The following is a 5,503-nucleotide window of genomic DNA, read 5'->3' on the forward strand; positions in this document are numbered from 1 at the left end:
ATATGTGGAGAGTTCTTTTTACAAAAACATAATTTTCCAAATAATGTGTTTACTTCAAATTTAGGTGCTTTCCTTTGTAACATAATCAAATTTTATAACTACATATTTGAGTAAGAAACATAAAGATACAAAAGTTCTCTTGTTCTAATTTTGTGAACTAGAAGAGCTACATTTTCTGGCTAAATGTGTTGCTCAATCTTTTATTTTCTTGTAGAATCATAACTGTGTTGCTGTTAATGCTTTTCATGTAATATGGCCTTTGTCCTGGTATGTAGGATTGATTGACATCTCACACAGCATTATGTTTTCTAGTAATGAATAACAACCAAAACTTTAGTTGAATGGATTTCAGGTAGTAATCTTCAAACTGACTCAGTGAAAGGTGCTGATAAGAAACACAGTTCCCACCGAACAGGACATGTCACTGAGATTTCCCCCTGCAGTAGTTCTAAGATGTCAACTGCTAAAACATTATAACTAGATTGTCTTCAGATACGTAGCCATAGTGATAAATGGGTATGTTTGTAAAATTACCAAGCTAAATAAGACCATTTACTTTGAACACTAATATGTATTCATTTTCTAATGAGCAGCTATATCTACTACCAAGCACTATATGTCCTAATGGTGACTACATCTACTTTGTATTTTGATTACTGAATTAATCGAAAAGCTTACATTATCATTGAAGTAAACACTGTGGTTTTGTTTATTTTTAACGAAGTAGCTCTTGATAACAAAGAGCCTCTGCAGCTGGACATTTGCAAGATGTGAATGCCAATGCAGTTAATATGAACTGTGTTCCTTTTGTTGCTCAGTGAGAATGGCTGAGTGAGGTGACATCAATGTCCTTTAGCTTTTCATCCTCAACGAGATTAAAATATTGGTTGTCTTATATGGTAGTTTTGTACTTTGATGCACTATTATTTTTTTCGATATATTTTTTATTTACATTTCAAATGATTTCCCCTTTTCTAGCCCCCCCACTCCCCGAAAGTCCCATAAGCCCCCTTCTCTCCCCCTGTCCTCCCACCCACCCCTTCCCACTTCCCCGTTCTGGTTTTGTTAAATACTGCTTCACTGAGTCTTTCCACAACAAGGGGCCACTCCTCCTTTCTTCTTGTACCTCATTTGATATGTGGATTATGTTTTGGGTATTCCAGTTTTCTAGGTTAATATCCACTGATTAGTGAGTGCATACCATGAGTCACATTTTGAGTCTGGGTTACCTCACTTAGTATGATGTTTTCTAGCTCCATCCATTTGCCTAAGAATTTCATGAATTCATTGTTTTTAATGGCTGAATAGTACTCCATTGTGTAGATATACCACATTTTTTGCATCCACTCTTCTGTTGAGGGATACCTGTGTTCTTTCCAGCATCTGGCAATTATAAATAGGGCTGCTATGAACATAGTAGAGCATGTATCCTTATTACATGGTGGGGAATCTTCTGGGTATATGCCCAGGAGTGGTATAGCAGGATCTTCTGGAAGTGAGGTGCCCAGTTTTCGGAGGAACCGCCAGACTGATTTCCAGAATGGTTGTACCAATTTGCAACCCCACCAGCAGTGGAGGAGTGTTCCTCTTTCTCCACACCCTCTCCAACACCTGTTGTCTCCTGAATTTTTAATCTTAGCCATTCTGACTGGTGTAAGGTGAAATCTCAGGGTTGTTTTGATTTGCATTTCCCTAATGACTAATGAAGTTGAGCATTTTTTAAGATGCTTCTCCACCATCCGAAGTTCTTCAGGTGAGAATTCTTTGTTTAACTCTGTACCCCATTTTTTAATAGGGTTGTTTGGTTTTCTGGAGTCTAACTTCTTGAGTTTTTTATATATATTGGATATTAGCCCTGTATCTGATGTAGGATTGGTGAAGATCTTTTCCCAATTTGTTGGTTGCCGATTTGTCCTTTTGATGGTGTCCTTTGCCGTACAGAAACTTTGTAATTTTATGAGGTCCCATTTGTCAATTCTTGCTCTTAGAGCATACGCTATTGGTGTTCGGTTCAGAAATTTTCTCCCTGTACCAATGTCCTCAAGGGTCTTCCCCAGTTTCTTTTCTATTAGCTTCAGAGTGTCTGGCTTTATGTGGAGGTCCTTGATCCATTTGGATTTGAGCTTAGTACAAGGAGACAAGGATGGATCAATTCCAATCCTTCTGCATGCTGACCTCCAGTTGAACCAGCACCATTTGTTGAAAAGGCTATCCTTTTTCCATTGGATGTTTTCAGCCCCTTGGTCGAGGATCAAGTGGCCATAGGTCTGTGGGTTCATTTCTGGATCTTCAATCCTGTTCCATTGATCTGCCTGCCTGTCACTGTACCAATACCATGCAGTTTTTAACACTATTGCTCTGTAGTATTGCTTGAGGTCAGGGATACTGATTCCCCCAGAATTTCTTTTGTTGCTGAGAATAGTTTTAGCTATCCTGGGTTTTTTGTTATTCCAGATGAATTTGTTAATTGCTCTTTCTATCTCTGTGAAGAATTGAGTTGGGATTTTGATGGGTATTGCATTGAATCTGTATATAGCTTTTGGCAAATTGGCCATTTTAACTATATTGATTCTGCCAATCCATGAGCATGGGAGGTTTTCCCATTTTTTGAGGTCTTCTTCCATTTCCTTCTTCAGAGTCTTGAAGTTCTTGTCATAAAGATCTTTCACATGTTTGGTAAGAGTCACCCCAAGATACTTTATACTGTTTGTGGCTATTGTGAAGGGGGTCATTTCCCTAATTTCTTTCTCAGCCTGCTTATCCTTTGAGTATAGGAAGGCCACTGATTTGCTTGTGTTGATTTTATAACCTGCCACTTTGCTGAAGTTGTTTATCAGCTGTAGGAGTTCTCTAGTGGAGTTTTTTTGGGTCACTTAGGTAGACTATCATGTCATCTGCAAATAATGATAGTTTGACTTCTTCCTTCCAATTTGTATCCCTTTGACCTCCTTATGTTGTCGAATTGCCCGAGCTAGTACCTCAAGTACAATATTGAAAAGATAAGGAGAGAGGGGGCAGCCCTGTCTAGTCCCTGATTTTAGTGGGATTGCTTCAAGTTTTAGTGGGATTGCTTCAAGATCGAACTAATCCCATGCCTCCTATCAGATCACTATGGTGTAAGAGATGCACTATTATTTAAAATTTGAAATGTCTGTACATTTATATGACAAACTTAACAGATTTTTTTCCAGTACCAATTTGTCAACACATCCCTCTTCAATTTAATATCTTTCTTTTGTGTGGTACCAGTGCACTTAATTAGAGCACTGGTTCTCACCCTGTGTGTGACTACCCCTTTGAAGGTTAAACAACCCTTCGCAGGGGTCATATAAAACTATCAAGAAAATACAATATTTATATTATAAGTCATAACAGTATCACAATTACAATTATAAAGTGGAAGCAAAAATAGTGTTATGGTTGGGGATCACCATAACATGAAGAACTATATATTAAAGGTTCACAGCATTAGAAAGGTAGCGAACCACTGGATATTGATTAGCTTGCTCTGAAATGGGCAAGATACTTTTTACATGAATGTGGGCAACTTATCAGTAGTTCCTCATGGGCCAGGCATGGAGTCTTTTCTGAATATGCCATTCTTGATAAAATATCAACATGTCAAATCTTGTTCAGATTTTTTTTATTTCAAATGTCTCCTTTCCAGATCTCCCCTTCAGAAACTATCCCAACACTCTCCCTGTTCCTCTCTGAGGGTGCTCCCCCACCCACGTCTCGACACTCATCTTCCCACCCTGGCATCCCCTACATTGGGGTATTGGACACGCTCAGGCCCAAGGCCCTCTCGTCCCACTGATGTCCAAAAGACCATCCTCTGCCACATATGGGGCCAGATTCAGGGATTCCCCATCCCCCATGAGTAGTCTTTGGTTGGTGGTCCAGTCCCCAGGAGCTCCAGGCAGTGGTCTGGCCTGTTGACACTGTTGCCTCCTCTATGGGGCTGCAAACCACCTCAGTTACTTCAGTCCCTTCTCCAACTCTTCCATATGGGACCCCTGTGCTCAATCCAATGGCTGGTTGTAAGCATCCGCCGCTGTATTTGTCAGGCTTCCATCAGCAAGCACTTCCTGGCCTCCACAATAGGGTCCAGGTTTGGTGATTGTATATGGGATAGATCCCCAGGTGGGGCAGTCTCTTGATGGTCTTTCCTTCAATCTCTGTTCCACTCTTTGTCTCCATATTTTCTCCTGTGAATATTTTGTTCACCCTTCTAATAAAACACTGAAGCATCCATACTTTGGTCTTCCTTCTTCTTAGGCTTCATATGGTCTGTAAATTGAATCTTGTGCATTCAGAACTTTTGGGCTAATATTCACTTATCAATGAGTACATACCATTTGGGGCTGTGTTATTTCCTCAGGATGATATTTTCAAGGTCCGTTCATTTCCCTGTGAATTTGATGAGGTTTTTGTTTTTAATAACTGAGTAGTATTCCATTGTGTAAATATACCACATTTTCTGTATCCATTCTTCTGTTGAGGGACATCTGGGTTGTTTCCATCTTCTTGGTATTATAAATATTGCTGCTATTAATATAGTGGAGCATATGTCCTTATTACATGCTGGACCATATTCTGGGTATATGCCCAGGAGTGGTATAGGTGGGTCCTTAGGTAGTACTATGTCCAGTTTTCTGAAGAACAGCAAGTCTGATTTCCAGAGTAGTTGTACCAGCTTGCAATCCCAGCAGCAATGTAGAAGTATTCCTCTTTCTCCATATCCTCTCCAGCATCTGTTATCCCCTGAGTTTTTGTTCTTAGCCATTCTGACTGGTGTGAAGTGTAATCTCAGGGTTGTTTTGATTTGCATTTCCCTGATGACTAAGGATTTTGAACATTTCTTTAGTTGCTCATTTTTAAATAACATCAAATGCAGTGGGTTCAAGAATAATGTATTTCTGCCAACATATAGCATGTCTAAAGCAGTTTTCTGACAGAAAGTAAAAACTCAATATATATTAACTCTTACGATTATTGTATTCATTTTCATTCCCTAGTAACTAGTTAATCAGAGTTTGTCATATACAGCATGCTTAGTAAATAAATCCACATGTAGACAGATAGATGAACAGAGGGCAAGTGATAACTAAAGAGTTTTAATTTGTAAAACTCATATATTTTATGAAGAAAACTGTTTAGTTTCATACATGTTTTACTCTAAGAATGCAGAAAATGCATTTAGACATGTAAATCCTTTAAAATAATTAACTGTGATGAATTATATTGATTTCATTTGCAAGAGGAATATATTTCTGTGTAGCAAATGCTCTTCAAATAAACACTTCAATAAATCAAACAAAGTCTCACAAATATTTGTGGTCACTAGCAATCATCTGAAAACTAACACTTTGATTTTATAATATCAACAACAAATTTTATATTTTAATTGAAAAGTAAAATTCATTGCTTCCTCAATATTCCTTGTATGAAGATGGACAGATGAGGTATATCATCAGTTGCCTGCTTTTCTTCCTCTTCTTTT

The sequence above is a fragment of the Apodemus sylvaticus genome, chromosome 5 (genome assembly GCF_947179515.1).
Source record: "Apodemus sylvaticus chromosome 5, mApoSyl1.1, whole genome shotgun sequence".
In the NCBI taxonomy this organism is placed as follows: domain Eukaryota; kingdom Metazoa; phylum Chordata; class Mammalia; order Rodentia; family Muridae; genus Apodemus; species Apodemus sylvaticus.